Genomic DNA, 20,663 nt, shown 5'->3' on the forward strand with positions numbered 1-20,663 from the left:
GAGACAACAGCCCAGTGATCATTTTGTTTTTATTAATTGACCTAAAGATCAGTCTTGGTGCCCAAATAAACTGGAACAACTTTGTAACAAATAGGGCCACCCCCTCCCCCAAATGGTTATATTGTGGCTCCAATCCGGCATCAAATTTAGGAGGGAGACTCTAGCCAGTCCAAGCTGGTAGTAACTGATGGGCAGGAAAATTTCAGGGGGAAAGTCTCCTGCTCTGGCTGTGTGAGCACCAGGTGACTTTCTGGCTTAGGGGAACAGTGTCTTGTCAATGCCCCTGTGATCTTTTCTGGCCTGGAGGAGGGGCAGAGGGCCTTTTCTGAGATTACGGTTAGTTAAATATCAGGAGAACGGGAAGAATAATAAAAGCTGACACGGAGGAAGAGGTGTTATATTTATTCTTTCCTCCAGCGGATAAAATACTGGGTCCTCCTATCTACTAGTCACTGTACTAGGTGCTGGAGAGACAGCAGTGGATGGGCCACCATGGTCCCTGCCCTCACACAGGTTTTATTCTGGGATCCAGCACTCCCTCTACTGCTGCACAGCTTGTAACCCAAAGCCAGTCATATCTCTGCTATTGGTATGTTTCCAGGTCTGTAAAATAAGGACTTGTAAGAAACCTGGGTGACTTCCAGGTCTCGGTCTGCTGTGACTTTCCCCCATAGATACCATGATTTGTGCTCAGAAGGATAAAGTCTACTCCACCATCAGTGCCCCTGGCCTTGGAAGGCATGATACTCTCTCAGAATTGACCATGAATCTTTGCCAAGGCCACCCATGACTGAACCCAAGGCTGGCTTGAGGCCAGATTCTCTAAGCTGGGTCAGGAAAGGACTGGCACTTTCTGTCTTGGGGAAAAAGAAAGACAGGGCATAAAAGGAAGCAGGAAGTTTTGGAAACATGCTGAGCCTCCCCCTGAAATTTAATTTTAAGTTGGTGGTCAAGATGGAGCCCCAGAGCCCAGAGGCTGGCTTCAGCTTCCTGCCCAGGCTGTCAGGTGTTTGGAAAAGCCAGTTTCTGTTCTCAGCCTTGAGCACAAACTCCCTGACTCAGTCTAGTGGTTCTATTACATAACCAAGGCAGGCCTTGGGCGGGGGGAGGGGGGTTTAATAACTCAGGGTCATATGTAAATCAGAGTCTGTAGATCAACCAAGATTAGAAATAGCTCCATTAAATGCAAAGAACAGACACTGGACTTCCACAAACTTCCTCTGCTTCCCAAAAAAGAGGGGCATGTAGCTGCTGCAAATCAGATGTACGGAATATCCCTTAGAGATAATGCTAACATCTGAAGTGAGCTATTGTGACTACTGTGCATAAAATAAGACTGGAATTAAAAGTCACCTTGGAATAAAGAGGTGAAGTGTGAATGACGAAATAAAACAAGCCTTCAGGGAAGCAGCATCAGATGGCAGCAGACCTTGACACCTCTTTGAATTGCTCTGTGCTTTCACCTCTCAGGGCAATTCTTGGTTTAATAATACTCCCCAACTTGGAAAATAGGCTAGATTTTACACAGAGAATTTCAGAATTTGCCTGAAACCCTGTTTCAGAACTTGCAAGCATACTGATGATTCTCTGTAGCCAACTATGATGCTTAGGAAAAAAAGAATTGGCTAAGTTTTGAAATCATACAATTCAGTCAGCTTGAAAGAACAAGTTAAAAGGCAACATAAATTCTGATTACTGCTCCTAACCCCCACTCTAAGTTATTGATGAGTGATTTAGGCAGGCAGACTCAGAGACACACAAAAGAAAGTTATCAGTGTGTTTTTTTAAATAAGATCAAGAAGTTTAAAAATCCCCAATATATACTGGGGATTTTACTTTACCAGTTTTAAAACTTTTTTCTATTTTTAATCTTACCAAAAACACAACGATATGACCCAAAACTGCTGCCAAGTAATGTGCCTTCTATAGGTCATTTCAGATTGCAGCTGCATATCAATATACCCAGAGATGGCACATAGCTGTGGGGGTCAGAAGGAAGCGGGGGACCTCCTCCAGATTCTACTGGAAGTTACCCTGTCACTAGCGATGGGTCAGGTGCACCCTGGGCTGATCAGACAGTGCCCAGAAATACCAGTTAGAAGCCAGACTGGGAGGTCCTGTGAGAAGGTGGGAATAGGCAGGGAACTGTCTTCCTGTGTCTTGCATAATTTAATGTTCTGCTGCCTGTCCAAAAATGTCTTAGTAAATCTTCAAACCAAACTATGCAGTTGATTAAAGAAGCAGTCTGGATCTTAGGAGAGCCTTGGACTTGGAGAGACATAAGGACTTGCTCCCTCTCCTGCCTCTGCCCCTCTCTGTCTGTGTGGGTCTGATTGAGTCCCCCCTTTTCTAGGCTTGTTCCCTATCAAAAGCAGGCTGGGGGTGGGTGGAGTGGGAGGTGGTCATATTCAATGAACTTCTGGGGCCATTTTCAATTCTACAAGTTGATGCCTTTATTTTGCTGGAAGTTAGGACTACTCTGATGTAGAGCTGAGATGTTAAAGGTTTCCCTTTAAGTCTAATGTTAATGCTGATGTCTTAAGTGATGATTCACTGTCAGCTAGAAATTAAGCCCATGGAGGTGACAAATTCAAAATTCCAGACCTAAAATCACACTCAGAAATCACTGCTTTAAACTCTGATTTAGGGAGAAAAGTAGCCAGCATGGAGATAAGGTATTCATTCTAGAGGTAACGGATTGAGGAAATTTTTCAAGGCCATGAAGAAGTGGTGTAGAGTAGTTTTAATTAAGACGGTGGGATGGATGAGAAGATGCAGCAATGAAAAGGGAATTGTGAATGGGGAGAGCAGAGGGAGGTGAACAACAAAACCCTTCACCACGGTATTGTTTCAGAGACAAAAGTCCCATCTAACTCCCAGGGCTGAGATTGATGGCACAAAGGGCCGCAGAAAGGCACAGATAACAAGAGGAAACGAAGCTGAGCTATTCTCAGAATTCCATGTGCACAGGGAGAATCTGGGATGAGAAGGCCCAGCCTCCAAGCCACAAAGCATCACTCATACTAGGAAGGGGGAGCCGGATGAAAGAGGGAGCACAGTAGGAGGAGAACCAAGGGAGGGGCCAACCTTCTTTATTCAAAAGGAGTGTTTTTGTCACGATCCTGTTTTCCACGCATTAGTATAGAGAGATAAACAGCATGACAATCTGAAACAGAGATCATTCAAAAAAATGAGCTCCTACTTTACAGAGATTCCATTCTTGAGAATATCTGTGCCATTCAAATGAATATGCAGTATTCTGGCAGGTCCTCTTAAGTGTTATGGACAGAACTACACAAGATGAGGATGTGTAAGATGGTGCTGGACTTGGTTTATATACCACCCAAATCTGAGCAACCATGCTGACCTCTCCGCCCCCTTCCCCACCAGGGCTCTCGCTGCTTGCCTTGCTTCCTGGCCAGAGGAGCCCCATCAACTGTTCCATGCTACTTGCACAGTCTTAGTGCCAGACCCCACTGCTGTTACTATCAGTAGCTCGGATCACTAGTCCCACGTGTGGTACCAACTGACAAGGAGACACTGGCCTCCACGCCTATGCACTGGTCAGACCAGACCCCTGAGGCTCTGGCTTCCCCAGAGGCTGCCTGGAGGGGCTCCTCCCTACATCACAGAGGTTGGCCTGGGAGAGTTCCTGCCTGAGGGGTGGACTTGACCAGTGATGGGGTCCAAGAGGGAGCCAGCAGATCAATTCTCTCTTCCTTCCCTGGATGGTCTGGACAGAGATGCAGAGCTCCCTGGCTCCCATCTCAGGACATCCCTGCGGACCAAGCCCTCAGCTACACTGATTACAAAGCTCGAGCCCGTTCAGCACTTGTTCTTTCTTCTTCCTTGTTCCGGCTTCCCTGGGACAGTATTCCTCCTCGATAGTGTTAGTACATAAACTTTCGCCTCAGGTTGTTTTCTAGACAATCCAGACTAATAGAAGGAGTAACTGGAAGTCAGAGCGGTGACTGTTTTTAAGAGGGCAGCTGACAAAGTTCTCTTTGAGGAGGTGCTTAGAGCAGAGACATGAATAAATGAGGGGCAAGATCTGAGATCTAGTAGGGAGAGTGTTCAGGCTGAAGGCACAACAGGCATAAAAAAATGTGATGTAGGAACTGGCTTGATGTGATTCAGGCAACATAGCAGTGGGATCCGGGTGGAGCTGTTGAAGTCAGAGCGCCAGGCAAGGGCCAGACCACATCGGGCCCGAGGGGCTGTGGTGAGTCAGGACCTGAGATCTGATTTTAGATGTAATGGGAGCCATGAGAGGGCGCCGAGCAGGAGAATGACATGACCTACTGTATGTCTTTAACAGATCACTCTGGATGCTGTAAGGGGAATAGATGGGTGGAGGGGATAGTGGCTGGTGGGAAGAGTGAAAGCAGGGAAGACAGCTGTTTAGCTGTTGAGAGGTACCTTGTTATGTCTAGTTTGTTATCATTACCACTGCATCACACCTGCATTGAACTGGTTTACTGACTGCTGACTAGGCACTGGGCACTAGGCCTAACCCTTCACACGTACTGTTTCACCTCATCCTCACAACAATGCTGTTAGGTCCTCATTTTATAAATTAAGCCCAGGGAAGTTACACAGCTGACCTAAGGCAGTTCGTCTGGCAAATGGCAGAGCTAGGATGTGACTCGGAGCCTGCCCTCACAGTCACTGTGCAATTCTGCATCAGCTGCACACAGTGGAATTGTGTGTGGCAGCTAATACAGATCTCAGAATTCACCTTCTACAAATTGGTGCCTGGAGAACATTTTGTTCGGAACCTACTGGTGTATTTACTTAATTGTCCTCATCACGAACCCTTATTATAGCAAAACCAAACACGGCGTCTCTCCCTCTTCTTCTCTGCCTATGCTACGTCCGTTCTGTTCAGCACAGCCTAAGGAGATCATGGAGCTTCCATTCTTCTTGCTGGGAACTGGCTAAGGGGTGAGCGGGGGATTCAGGTTTGGGCAAGGAGAGGTGAGAAGAAGTCAGCTGGGAAGATGAGATGCACAGGAGGAGATGGTGCCTCTTTTCTCTCTTGATACCCCCATCAACTTCGGGGATCCCTAGACTCATGATCACCATCACGTGACTCCAAGAGCAGCTGAGCTGACCCAAGAATGACAGAAGAACAGGGAAAGGAACCTAGGACCTTCATGACCTGCTGAAATGAGCTGCTGAAATAAACAACTCTGAAGCTGCCCTACCTCGGGATTTCCAGTTTCCTCGTGACTTCAATCAATCAACTTGGGGTTTTCTGTTATGCAGAGTGAAAAACATACCAAATGAGAAAGATGCTAAAATGTAAATAAAAACCTGATGCATTATTTGACTGGCTTTAGACACTCACCATGGGAGGCACGTGTCTATTAATATTGTCACCATCCTTCTTTATTTGTCCTAGAACCCCAGGCTAGTCGAAGGCTGAAATATCTGGATACCAATCCAGTGCTCAGACATAGGGGAATTTTCAGTTATGGAGTACATGTCATTAACCAGGACCCTCATTTCCTAAATGCCCTAGAGAAGTGCCAGTGGGAGCATAACAGCTGGTGTGTACAGGATGCTTTAAAGCTGACAAATGCATGCACACCCACGGCACAGCCTAGCCGTGTGTGACTTGCAAACGCCTTTCACTACAATCCTCTTCAAAAATTTTAAACTGGTTATTTTGTGGTATGTGACAAAGAAGTGATGTAAACTTTCAAACAAATCACTTAAGAGTATCATTTAAATACTGTATTCTACAGTTTGTTTTAATGCATTCATTAATAATATTCATAATATAGAGTCACTACAGATTTCTACTTCACATCATTTAACAGCAAATGCATGTTTCCCTTTCTTTAAATTATATGAGAAAGCATAATTTCCTAAATTATACTAAATAAATATACTAAAATATAGTGTCAAATCTGGTTTGGGGACTGGATGTATACTACAAATATTTTGGGATTTAACTCCACGACACAGCACCAGTACAAGCAAAAACTGTTTTCCAAGAATTCATGTCTGAAATTACGGAATTTTATGCTAAAAACGCCCCTGATTTATTTTTATAATTTCTATGTTTTGTTTATAAATGACAGGAGGGGACAGATTTCAGGCCGCTATTTGCAAGCACTCTGCAAATAACACATTGTGGGTATGGATAGACCCTTTATTCTCAATAAATGAAAAGCCAAATTGGATATAATTGTCACTCTATTTTCTCTTCTTAACACTGTTTTTGAAGTACCAGAGACATCTTGATGTTCTATATAAGGATTTTGTTATCAGATGAATGCAATCTACAGATTGGGGAAGGTAATTCTGAAGTAGGATTATAGTCTTACCATTTTTTGCTCTTAATTATCTTGTATTTCATCATCGGGTTCCTTATGTTTCTAGTCTTTAAACACGATCTATTATGGGCACAAATCAAACATATTTCACCAAGAAGAAAAGCAATTTAAAATGTAACGATCTCAACCATCCCAGCAGTCAGTGCTGTTCAGCCAAGAGAGAAACTGAATGATGGAATCCTGAGTGTCCTCATCTGACCTCTCCCTAACCAACGTGTGTGCTCACTTGTCGCACACAGGCTTGCAGTGTTTTATTATACATGGAAAAAATTAAATGATGTAGCACTTGTTGGTTTTTTAATTAAACCGTTTATTTTCAAATACTTGGAGATTCACCTACAGGTGTAAGAAATAACATACGGCGATCACGTGTATCCTTTACCTGGTTTCCTCCAACCATAACACCTTGCAAAACTATCGTACAATATCACAACTAGAATATTGACATTGACGCAGTCAAGATACAGAAACTTTCTACCACCACGAGGATCCCTCACATGGCTCTTGATCAACAACCTAAATATAGCAGCTAAAACCACAAAGTTTAAGAAGAAAACATAGGGGTAAATTTTCATATCTTTGGATTTGGCAGTGGATTCTTAGATATGACACCAAAAGCATGAGTAACAAAAGAAAAAAAAAACAGATAAGATTAGAAAAAAACAGATTAGATTTTCCCTAAATTAAAAACTTTTGTACATCAAAGAACATTATCAAGAAAGTGAAAAGATAATCTGCAGAATGGAAAAAATATTTTTAAATCATATAATCTGATAAGAGACTAATATTCAAAATGTATAAACAACTCTTACAACTCAATAGAAAGACAAACATCCCAATTAAAAATTCACAAAGAACTTGAATAGACATTTCTCTAGAGAAGATATATAAAAAGCCAAAAAGCTCATGAAAAGATGCTCAACTATCTTAGCCATTAAAGAAATGCAAATCAAAATCAAATTTAGATACTACTTTGTGCCCACTAACATGCCTATAATGATTTTTTTTTTAAGGAAAATAACAAGTATTGGTAAGGACATGGATAACTGGAAACCTTGTACATTGTTGGTGGAAATGTAAACTGGTTCAGTTGCTATGGAAAACAGTATAGCAGTTCCTCAAAAAATTAAACATAGAATGACTACATGACCTAGCAATTCTGCTTCTAAGTATATACCCAAAAGAACTGTAAACTAGCTCTCAAACAAAGACTTGTACATGAATGTTCAAAGCAGCACTACTGACAACAGCAAAAACTTATAAACAACCCTATTAACAGATAAATGGATAAACAACTTGTGGAAAGCACATGCAATGGAATATTATTCAGTGATAAAAAGGAATGAAGTACTGATACATGCTACAATATGGATGAACCTCAAAGACAACGTGTTAAGGCAAAGAAGCCAGACACAAAATGTCACATGTTGTCTGATTCTATTTACACGAAATATTCAGAATAAGTAAATCCATAAAGCAAATTGGTGGTTGGAGGGAAGAGTGAGAAGTAATCACTTAATGGGTATGGGGTTTTATTTTGGAATGATGAAAATGTTTTGGAACTAGATGGAGGTGGTGGTTGCAGAACATTACAAATGTACTAAATGCCACTGATTGGTTTCATTTTCAAATGGTTAATTTTATGTTATATGAATTTTATCTCAATAACAATGAAATAAAATAATTAGTCACATTTTGAAGGTCTATTTCTGGATTCTCTAGTCTGTTCTATTGATCTATGTGTCTATTCCTCTACTAATATTACACAGTCTTGATTACTGTAGCTATATGTCTTAAAATTGGGAAGTGTTTCCTCACATTTTGTTCTTTTTTCAGAATTGTTTTAGCTGTTCTCAGTCCTTTATCTTTCCACATAACTTTGATAATGATTTTGTATATACTTTCAATTTGGCCCAGGATATGGTCTTTGTATATGTTTTCTGTACATACTTGAAAACAATGTGTATTCTGCTGTTGTTGGGTAGAGTTTCCTCTAAATGTTGATTACATCATGTTGGTTAATGATGTTGAGTTTCCTATACTTGCTGATTTTCTGTTTACTTGTTCTATCAATTATTCAGAGGGGGCTGTTTACATCTCCAGCTATAATTGTGTCTGTTTTTTCTTTCAGTGTCCTCAGTTTCTGCTTTACATATTTTGCAGCTCTGTGGTTTGATGCGTACACATTTAGGGTTGTTTTCTCTTCTTGGTGGACTGGCCCTTTTATCATCATATGATGTCTCTCTGTCTCTGACATTTTCTTTGCTCTGAAGACTACATTATCTGCTATTAATATAGCCACTCTGACTTCCTTTTGATTAATGTATGCATCCTTTTACATTCAACTTTCCTTTATGTTTCCTATATTTGAAGTGAGTTTCTTCTAAATGGCATGTTTTTCATTCCACTCTGAAAATCTATTTTTAATTGTTGTATTTAGACCATTTACACTTAGTTGACATATTAATGCTTGAGGCTATCACTTTAATTTTTGTTGTCTGTCTGTTCTCTTGGTTTTCCATTTCTGTTTTCTTTGTCTTGCCTCTTTATGAGTTACTCACACATATTTTAGAATTCCACTTTGACTTATCTGTAGCATTTTTTGGTGTGTCTCTTCATACATAGAGATTTTTAGGGGCTGCTCTAAGTATTATATCATCTCTATATAACATTGTATTCTACTGGCTTCATAATCTTACTACTTCAAGTATAGAAACATTATCTTCCTTTATATCCCATTACCCATCCATTTATATTGTCTTAAATCTTTTCTCCACACACTTTTAGAACCATATCAGACAGTGTTACAATTTTGCTTCAAACATCAAACATAATTTAGAAAACCCAAGAGGAGAAGAAAAATTGTTGTATTCAGCTGCATTTTTGTTTATACTACATTCTTCCTTTCTGATGTTCTAAGATGCCTTTTTGTTATTGTCTTTCTTTTTTGAAAATTTCCTTCAGACATTCTTTTAGAGCAGTTTTTCTGGAGACAAATTCTCTTAGCTTTCCTTTTCATAAGAATACCTTGGTTATTCTTTCATTCCTTAAAGATATTTTCTCTGGATATAATATTTGAGGATGACAGGTTTTTTCCCTATTAGTTCGAAAATGTTGTGCCACATCTTTCTGACCTCTATAATCTCTGATGGAAAAGCCCTGTAATTCAAATTGTTTTTGCCATATAGATAAAGTGTAATTTCTCTCTTGCTGCTGCTTTCAAGATTTTTGATTTGTATTTAGTTTTCAGAAGTTTGGCTATGATGTGTCTTGGTGTGGATTTATCTGGGTTTACCCTACTTGTAGTTGCTAACCTCCCTGAATCTATAAATTAGGTCTTTTACCTGATTTGGCTTTACACCATCATTTCTTTGAGCACCTCTTCAGTCCTGCTCTCTTTCTCCTCTCCTTCCAGGACTCTTGTAACAAAAATGTTAGAGCTGTTGTCATAGTCCCATAGGCTCCTGATACTCTGCTAATTTCAGCCTATTTTTCTCTATGTTGTTCACATTGGGAAATCTACTGTTCTATCAAGTTACACAAATTATTTCTTCTATCCCCTCCATTCTGCTATTGAGTCCATCCATTAAATTTATTTCAGTTACTGTACTTATCAGCTTTAAAATTTTCTTTACATCTATTTCTTTGTTGAGGCTTTCTATCTTTTCATTTGTCTCAAGTGTGTTCATAATTGCTTAGTAAAGTATTGTGAAGATGGCTGCTTTAAAATCTTATCAGATAATTCTAACATCTCATTCATCTCAATGTAGCATTTATGATTTGTTTTCATAGTTTGAGATCTTCCTGTCTCTTTGTATGATGAAAGATTTTTTAATGAAACATGGACATTTTAGATACTATGTTTGAAGGCTCTGGATCTTATTTGTTTATTTGTTTTCAGACTTATTGAGGTATAACTGACAAATAAAATACTATATTTTTAAACCATACAATGTGATGATTTGACATATGTATACTCTATGAAATGATTACCACAGTCTAGTTAATTAACACACTTAGATCTTATTGAAATCTGTTTTAGCCAGATTCCTCTGACATTGCTCCTACAGAGGGAGGAGAGGTGCCATCCTGTTACTGCCAAGTGGCAGTGGAAGTCCAGGTTCTCTACTCAGCTCCCTAGGGGGGTGGGGACTCCTTGTTGTGGCTACGCAGGGGTGGCAGTTCTATCTGCCTACAAAGCTTTCACTGATACCTCCTTGGGGGAGAAGGATAGGAGTGTCTCATTACTACTCACCAAATGGCCTCCACTGACACCATGGGGTTGTGGGAAATGGAGGGAGAGCAGCCTTGTTACCAAGAGGGGTAGTGGTGAGAGTTGTGACTCTATTAGGCCTCTTTTGGCACCACCTCAGCAAGAAAAGGGAGGGGCTCCTTGTCCCTGATGGTAAGGGTGGAAGCCCAGGTTCCTTACTTGACTGTCTCTAACACCATTTTGGTAAGGACACTGAGGAACCTCACTACAGTCTAGCAAGGGTGGAAATCTAGGCTTCCTGCTTGGCCTTTATTGATGTGTGTATGGATGGAGCAATTGTTTTTTCCTGTGGAGTGTGCCTAGAGTAGATTGGTTATTGTCTAAAAGTGCTCTGTCTTGCTAAGCTGACCCTTTCCTGGTGTGTCGGCTAGAGAATGCAGGCTTTTGTTGGGGTTCTTTTGTCTGTACTTGGTGACATTTCCAGGTTGCTGGCTTCTTACCGCCAAGTCTGGCACATATAAGGCAAAAAGTAAACCCAGGCGACTCACCACTGTGACATTCCTTGGATCCTGAAGTCCTTACTAGGTCTACCTTTTCTCTTCACCTTTCAGAGTCTTATTATGTTTATAATGTCTAGGGTTTCTAGTTGAACTTAGTGGGACGAATAGGGGGAAATCTGTCTGCTCCATCTCCCTAAAGTAGAAGTCCACTCATTGATTTCTGCAAGTAGCAATACAAATCCTCTGGAACACCACCAGCTGGGAGGGCCTGACACAGATGACATCGGCTGAGATGTGTGCTATGTCAGACATGCTACTGAGGAAAGAACTGTACACAGGGGTCCTCATGCCCTGTTCCGCTACCTTTCTTTGGCTGATCCTTTCCAGAGAGCAGCTCATATTCCACAGCAAGCAGCCTGAAAACAGACTTCCCCTAGGAGATGGGGAGCACTGCCTTTTTTACCAAAAGCTTAGTTTTATATGTTAAAAATATATACAATACATTTAAAAACAAAAGACTCCAGACATTAGAACATCTTATTGATTGCACCATCATCGGTGAAGGGAAAAGGCATAAATGGTTCCTCTACATGGTGCTTTACTGATCTCTTGTCTATTTTACTCTTTTTAAAAAAATCATTAGAAGGAGACTATAAACATCATACTGCCATCCCATCTGTTCTTTACATCTAAGTTGGAGTGGAAAGCAGTCACCTGATAATTTACATTTAAAAGCAGTTAGAAAGTGAGGATTCATTGGTTTCAGGAGGCTTCAATAATGAGTCATATGCATGATGTACTCTGAGGATCAGAGCTCCCCAAGGGAGTGAGCGACTAAAATTCAATAGGACTCCTATGGTCAGAGAAGACAAGATAGCCTCCAGAGAGCACAATGTATATATGCTCAATAATGGTGGTCCTGATGTGAAGTAAGCCAACTGCTCCTACAATTAGTCTGAAAAGACTGAAAGACAAATGCCTGTTGTTTGTATATAGGGAAGCATGTGGACCTGGAACACTACCAGCTCCTTAAAAGTCCCCTGGAACCCTCCTACACTGCTGGTGGGAATGCAGTTTGGTGCAGCCACTATGGAAAACAGTGTGGAGATTCCTCAAAAGACTAGGAATAGACTTACCATATGACCCAGGAATCCCACTCCTGGGCTTGTATCCAGAAGGAAATCTACTTCAGGATGACACCTGCACCCCAATGTTCATAGCAGCACTATTTACAATAGCCAAGACATGGAAACAGCCTAAATGTCCATCAACAGGTGACTGCATAAAGAAGATGTGGTATATTTATACAATGGAATACTACTCAGCCATAAAAACCGACAACATAATGTCATTTGCAGCAACATGGATGCTCCTGGAGAATGTCATTCTAAATGAAGTAAGCCAGAAAGAGAAAGAAAAATACCATATGAGATCGCTCATATGTGGAATCTAAAATACAAGAACAAAAACAAACAAACAACAAAACGTAAATACAGGACAGAAATAGACTCACAGACAGAGAATACAGACTTGTGGTTACCAGGGGGGTGGAGGGTGGGAAGGGATAGACTGGGATTTCAAAATTGTAGAATAGACTACACTGTATAGCACAAGGAAATATACACAAAATGTTATGATAACTCACAGAGAAAAAAATGTGACAATGAGTGTGTATATGTCCATGAATAACTAAAAAATTGTGCTGAACACTGGAATTTGACACAACATTGTAAAATGATTATAAATCAATAAAAAATGTTAAAAAGAAAAAAAAGTCCCCTGGCTTCTCCTTCCTGAGTTTGCAGAAACAAAGAGTGAAAATAGTCCTACTTCTCTTCCCTCAACAAAATCCAAGTGAGTCCAACTTAAGATAAATGGTAAGAGAGGTCCTGCTGTGGGTGTGAATGACCCTGATTGGGGGAAGGAGGCAGTATACCCATACAGTATGATGTCACCTCACAGTGCATGGTACCACGTGGTCAGGGACTCTGTCATGTCCACCGATTCCTCAGAGCCCAGGTCAGCACCTGGACATAATAGTCCCTCAATAAATAAGTGCTGAATGAATGAATAAACAACCTTGAGAGGCTGTGAGGACAAATGGCTGTTTCATAGAAGATATTTACTGAGTCCTAGTGATATGTAAGACAAGACTAATATTCCAGGACTCGAAGGTTCCAGAGCAGAAGCACACTCTCAAGGAGCTTGAAGACTCATATGGTAGGGTAACACTCAGCAGCCTGAGTGAGACACGCAGTAGGGCTGCAGGAGTTAAAAAGATGTGCATAGGCCCTAAGTGGTCAGGGAGACCATGCTGTGAGCTCCTTGAGGAAACAGACAGAGCTTTTTGCATATCTAATCCCCAGTGTCCAGCCCAGGGCCTGGATCCCAGTAAACACTTGACAAAGCTTTACTGAATAGCAGATGAATGAAACCATTTGGCTCTTCTGCCTGAGAGCAGTGCAACCAGAGACAAGACATCACACCACTCTGTGCCTCAATTTTCATTTCTATAGAATGGGAACAATAACACAACCTACCATCCAGGGCTGCTCTGAGAATTAAATGCGTGCATAAGTATAAAGTACTAATTTAGTAAAGAGTAAGCCCTGTGTAAATGTTTGCTATTATTATGATGATGATGATGATGATGATGATGATGATGATGATGATGATGATGATGCATAAATGAATGGAAAGTCTTGGAGAGGATTTTAATAGATAGACTATAGAGGGGTGGAACTAGCACCAGCAAATGTGCAAAAACAGGAATAAAACTTACAGATATTTATTGGATACCAACTGAGCACTAGCACTTAATTCCCTTAACCACCCCATGAGGCAAATATAGTAATTATCCCTATTACACAGATGAGGAAACTGAGGCTCAGAGAGGTTAAGTGACTTGCTCATAGTTAAACAGCTCTTAAGGGGCACAGTTGGGATCTACATTGTCTGGCTGAAATAGAAAGGTATTAGAAGGATAGCAAAAAGCAAGGATGAAATGATGGGTGGCAGCTGGATTGTGGCAGAAGAGTTTGGACTTTATTCGGTGGGGGTGCTGCAGTGACAACTGAAAGCCAGGCTCTTGGACAAGGACCCTATCAATAATGTGACAGGATGGACTGGACTTGACACCATACTTTCTCCAGCTACAAGCTCACTTCTGTGTTCTCTGTCCTGTGCCTGCACCTGTACTCCTTCTCCATCGGATGCCACTCCTAAACAGATTTTCACCCGCATCCACACTACCGAAATTGCTCTTTTAGGTCACCCAAGACCTCCACATTGCTAAAGCCAATGGCGAATTCTCAGTCTTCATCCTACTTGACCTACTTATTCATTCAACAAATTATTTGTTGAACATCTGCTATGTGCCAGGTCCCAGTGTAAGGGATAAATTGGGAATTCAAGATCTGCAGTAATTAACTAATATATATAAAATAGATAAACAAGTTTATTGCATAGCACAGGGAACTATATTCAATATCTTGTAGTAACTTACAGTGAAAAAGAATATGAAAATGAATATATGTATGTTCATGTATGACTGAAGCTTTATGCTGTACACCAGATATTGACACAACGTTGTAAACTGACTATACTTCAATTAAAAATATATATATATTATATATATATATATAAAGAAGCATAGAATAAAATAGGAAAGAGTCCCTGTGCTCATGACTTTGCAGTCGTAATCAGAAGACCTGGACACAGCTGATCACACCCTTGCCTCCGCAACACTTCCTCCACTCAGTTTCTGGGATGTCAGTCTTTCTGGGTTTCTTTCTCCCTCCCTGACCATCCTTGCTTGGGCTGCTATGCTGGTTCCTACTTGCGTCTCCCACCTCCAAGTATTGGGGTGCTCTGGGTCCTAGATATGGGATCTCTGCTCTTCAATATCTTTATTCACTATGTTTAGCTCTTCACTGCATGGCTCTTATTACCCATGTATGGTGACAACTCTGAAACTTGTGTCCTTAGCCTGGACCTCCCTCCTGAATTTCAGGCTCCTGTATCAAGCACCCTGAGCACATCCACTTGAAGTCATCTCAAACTTAATGGGCTCAAATTTGATTCTTGACTTTTCTTACTCGAAAGCTGCTCCACTCAATCTTCCTTAGATCCAATCACGGAGGCTCCATTCTTTCAGATCCTTTCAGCTCAGTCCAAAACCCTGGAGTCATCCTTGGCTTGTCTTCTTTCTCCCACATTGTAATCCAATCTATCAGCAAATCTTTTTAGCTTCACATTCTCAACAGATCCAAAACCAGACAGTGTCACTGCCTTTACAGCCACCTTAGCAGGGCACAGGCCACCACCAACTCCCAGCTGCCTCATGAGCTCCTGCTTTCCCTCCCCGCAACCCAGCAGAGCTTCCTCTTAAATACCAGTTGGACCATGTCACTCCTCTTCTTAACCCCCTCCTCTAATGACCTCTCATTTCACTCCAATGAAAACCCCAAGTCCTCATCAGAGCTGATAAGCCCTACACAATCAGCGCATCATCTCTCTGACTTGTGTCTGCCTTCTCTGCCCCGGGTTCACTCTGCTGCAGCCGCACTGGCCTGGTGGACAACTCCAGGCACACTCCTGCCTGAGGACGCCTCCCCGGACACCCACTGGGCTCCCTGCTCCACAGGGCTCTGCTTCTCCATGAGGCCTTTCCTGGCCCGCCTACTTAAAACCTCAACTCCCCCCTCCATCCCAGCATGACCTGTCCCTTTCCTCTGCTTTATTTTTCTCCCATTGCACTTATTTTTGTTCAACATACTTTATATTTTGCTTTTGTCTCTCTATCCCCATTGAAATGTAAACTCCACAAGGGCTGGTCGTTTATCCATTTGGTTCATTACTATGTCCTCAATCCGTAGACTAGTGTGGCAATAGATCTATAAATATTTGGTTTTTCTTTAATTGAGGTATAGTCTATCAATATTTGTTGATTGGATGAGTTAGTACATAAATGGGGAGATGAGAGTCAAAGAGCGGAAGGTCTGTGGCCAGCCCATCAGATTTTCCCTAACCCCAAGTCAGCGGAGAAGATGTGTGAAGCTTATCTTGTAACCATGGAGAGGGATGAGATTTCCCTGGTAGATTTCCTAACAGCCTCAGCCCCTTCCCTAAGAGAAGCCCTGCCCTGTCCTCAGAGTTTTCTTTGCTTTCAAAGGATATCTAGAGCTCTAAATCAAGTCAGGAAACTCCAGGCAGGGGGAGGAAGGAGGGCCCCCTGCCCTGGGGCCATCTGAGGAAGCCCCACTGTGTGCAGGGAGGAGCCTGAGCTCAGAGTACAGCTTGCAACCCACCTTCTCAGGGCGAATGCCCTCTCCTTCTGCTGCAGGGGCTTCAGGGGCCCCCACAACAAGGGGAAGCAACAAGCTTTTATCTACCATCTTCTGTGCTGAGCCTGGGTAGCAGACCATGTGGCCACCCCAACCATGGTGATCTTTCCCATGGACTCTGAAGGGTCAGCACCCAAGACAGGGACATTCTCCGGCCCCAGTCTCCTTGCCCAGATGCTCAGTGAGCCAGGAGAATAGTCCAAACTGACTTTTTAGAACAAGAAGAAAGAATCCGCACTGCTTCCGATTAACATGAAAAGGCAGGCCCCATTCACATCCACCACAGGTATGTTAAGCAAACACAAAAGTGACAACAGGCACAGTGCAGTGACAGAAGAGCCTATGGTTATCATGGTGACAAGGTGCGTCTGGCCTACATGCCATTCATTAAGGTTTTTCACTCTGCTGATGCATGAAATTATCCACCCTGACGGAGCTGTGCCTACATTCATGCCAACTAGCAACATGGCATCCTCTCATTATTCCCTTGGTCACAGACCCACCTGGAGGGGTGTGATTAATGAGGATCTCATAAAACCTGGGGGAATGGGCCAGCCCTAGTGCCCTGTGAGAGTGAAATTGCCACTCATAGCCACATAAATCACCACGTGTCAATCCCTGCTTCCTCGCTGTCACACCTTGGTGAGCCACCCCATGGCCTCCAAGATGTGACACATTTTCTAGGACAGCAGAATCTGCTGTTCTCGAGGACACCTTATACCCAACTCCAAAGCAAGGTCAGAGTTGAGCTCTAATTATCCCAGCACTCTCCTGGCTCTGAGACCTCCTAACAGGGCGAAGAAAGAAGCAGGGAAAATACTAAATGTGGAGCGATGGCCTGATTCATTTCACAGCTGTAGTCTTTTTTGATTTGTTCGTAATTTTCTACACTACTGCTTCCAATTTGATACTGTCTGGGCCTAGGATGACAATAAAAATGGGATAACAGATGATGAGCTCGAAATACGGAGCACAATCAGAGTCACCCTGCATGTATGTACAATCAATATGTCACTTGGAAGAAGAAACCATTGGCTGCTGGGCAGAGTGGGGAATGTAAAATGTCACAGAACTCAAGATACATTTCTTATGTACTTAGGAGTTGTCACCACAGCTGCCTCACTGCTCCAAAAAGGAAATGGGCTTAATGTTTCATAATCAGTTGCCTTAGACAAATGAATTAAAAGTCCCAAAGAAGTATTGGGAGGATTTGCAGGTGACTCCTTTTGCTTGGCTTGGCAGGGGTGCTATGGAATGTTGTGCAGGTTGCCTACTGCACAACTCCAGGGGGGCAAAATTTCCGTAGACTATGTGGTGAAACAGCACCTCCTGGAGTCATGAAGTCATTTCAGTATAACCATATGCAGCAACCCTGTGAGTGGTTGAACAACCTGGACTTAATAGTCATAAAGGCTCGAAGAATGTCACAAAAATGGATCACAAAGACCCAATGATAGCCCCACAGATGACTAGTTAGAGTGCACTTTCTTTTATCAGGCTTGGTAGGGCAAGCGGCCACTCCATTTATTCTGGATATTCTGCACTAAAGCTATCATGTAAAAACATGCATGTGTTAATAAGTTTTTCATTATTTGAATATTATTAAAACTCTCTAAACTTGACAACTCCTTTAAACATGACCTATCTTTGTTGAGGGGCATTTCAACAAGCTTTTAGGAAGGGATAATGTTATGATACGTATCAAAATATAAGATTTTAAATAGCCTGTGACCAGCCGTTCTACTCCTAAGAATTAATCTGATAAAAATAAATTAAAGTATACAAATACATTTGTATGTTTTTGTTTATATGTGTGTGTGTAGTATGATTTTTAATATCAAAAACAAAGGAAATTACTTGAATGCATGCTAATAAGGGGTTCTCTAAATTAATTATATTACATGCATAAAATGCAATACTATGCAGACTTTAAAATAACCCACTATAGTTATTTCTTTGTGTAGAGGACTTCTTCCTCTTCCTTCTCTTCCACCTCTTCCACCTCTTCCTCCCCTTCCCCTGCTCCTTCCTCTCCTCCTCCTCCTTTTCTGCAGTCCCAACAGCTTTTGAACATCCTTTTAATGTTTGCAGAATTACCTGTCTTATGATACCCTCTCCCCAAGGCAGAAGTCAGAAATCCTGCTCCCCAGCCTCCTCCATAGCTGGGATGCAGGGATGTAATACAGTTCTACTAAAGAGACACACCTCACAAGACTTCGAAAAGGAAGCAAGGAGACAGGCTCAGAGAGGGGCAGCATTTTGCTGGTGAGGAGAGTGCCTGCTTGAGGACTGGCGAGGTGAGTTTCTGCCACAGAAGCCCTATCAGTACTAGTGTCGGGGGTGCTTTCAGCAAAAGTGAGTTCCCAGCACAGACAGCAGCAGCCCCTAGGGCTTCCTGGTGGTGTTTTGCCATCAGGGCTTAGCCACTGTTCCTCAAAGCAGAGCTCCAGACCTAGTGCTCTGGCCCCACACCTCTGTGAGATTCTTTTTAGTAAGCTCGTTTTCTTCTTACAGAGCTGAGTCAGCTTCCACTACCTGTGAAGACATCTACAATACAGGTATCTTTGACTTTACCATTTCAACTTTTGAATAACCCACACTGCTGTGCATCACATGTGGAGACCCTCTAAGCTACCACTCAACTGCCAGCTTTCGACCTTCAGAACTCAGCAGAAGGATGCGTATTCGAGATCACTGCACTGTCCATCAGCCCCCACCCACGTTAAGGAGCATTGCCAGGCAGTTTTGTGTAACCATTCCTTGACTATTTTATCACGTCGTGCCCTTTGTTTTATTAAAATGAATAATAAGAGAAATTAAAATGTTGATATTTACAACAAGAAGACAAGGTCTCATATGCCTAATAAAACAGAAACAAAGAAATTACTGGGGCACTGCAAGGAGCCATCTTTAGCCTTGATTTGCTGCTCATTGGACTTAAGCTTAAGGACTTTGTGTTCAACTGCAAAGTATAAGAACAAATTGTAAGAATGTGAATGAGATGCCAGAATAATTTAGACCTCTGAGATTGCAATTGCCTTAGAAAATGTATGTTGATTATTTACTTTTGCATATTTAACTTCTAAACTTCTTTTCAGAAATGCATTATGTGGGAAAGCAGGACTTCCCATACCTTCTAAAGTAGGATAAGTAGGATACAGGAACGTGTGCAAAGGTTTGACCCCAGCTTTAAAACAATGATGTAAACATCCAAAAATCTGGAACTATACCCTGTAAGCTCTGAATACTTGTTAACTCTGTAGGCTGAGATGGTAAAGGAATTTCACTGGCTATTTTACACAGCTGTGAATGGTCTGAAATGTTGCAATGAGCAAGTTTTACTTACTACTATCATCATCAAAAACGTTAAAGGTAGTTCCATTGTGAAGAAAGAACATGATAGTTCTTCAGAGCTTTCCAAGACCTGGGGCCATTGTGTAGGGATAAGCCCCAGACCCTGAGCCTCAGGAGACCCCATCCTCTCCCAGACCCTCCTTCAGGCTGATGGGAACCCTCTGCTTTACATCTTGATCCCTAAAATAAGGAGTGGCACCCACTCTCTGGAGTTTTTCACAATGAACACAGGGTTCAACCACCATCCAGGGCAGGGCAGCTCACCCACCGGACAGGTGCCCCTCCCATAACACTGTCAATAGACACGAGAACTAAGCCCTGTCTTAAGAGAAACTGCCTGACAATGTAGAGCAGGGTGAATAAAACTGATTGTTCTGTTTCATAAAGTGAGATCCTGCCCCAAAGGCAGCATGGGCCACAGAGCTCACAAAGATCAGAGAGAAAACAGAGTGAAGCCAGCCTCCCGACTCTTTACAAGGAGGGAGGGGAGAGCCTGCCAGTAGGTCGGGAAGGGATGAAACAGCATGCGTCGAAGATCCAAGGGCAGAAGGAAGCTATTCTTATCTTGCTGCTTTGCAGGGAGGTAGCTTATCCTTTCTACCATTTCTAATACTTCCATTATTATTCCAGTAAATTAAAAAAAAAATTTCCTAAATTCAAGCAGTTATCAAAATAAAATGGTAAGAAAGGACCCACTGTACAGGACTGGGAACTATATTCAATTTCTTATAATAACATATAATGGAAAAGAATCTGAAAAGAAAAAATATATATGTATGTATATGTATAACTGAATCACTTTGCTGAACACCTGAAACTAACACTGTAAATCAATTACGCATTAATTAAAAATTTAAAAATTTTTAAAATTAAAAAAAATAATAAAATGGTGAGAAAGGGGTAAAGG

At 41.8% G+C, this 20,663-nt stretch overlaps 1 protein-coding gene across 4 annotated transcripts in view; it reads right to left on the minus strand.

Annotated features, from left to right (window-relative positions):
• The window catches only part of FSTL4 (follistatin like 4), a 467,332-nt gene that overhangs the window by 375,359 nt on the left and 71,310 nt on the right, over window positions 1-20,663 (minus strand). The gene's annotated exons all lie outside the window — the stretch shown is intronic.

This window comes from Camelus bactrianus, chromosome 3 (assembly GCF_048773025.1).
Source record: "Camelus bactrianus isolate YW-2024 breed Bactrian camel chromosome 3, ASM4877302v1, whole genome shotgun sequence".
Taxonomy (NCBI): Eukaryota; Metazoa; Chordata; class Mammalia; order Artiodactyla; family Camelidae; genus Camelus; species Camelus bactrianus.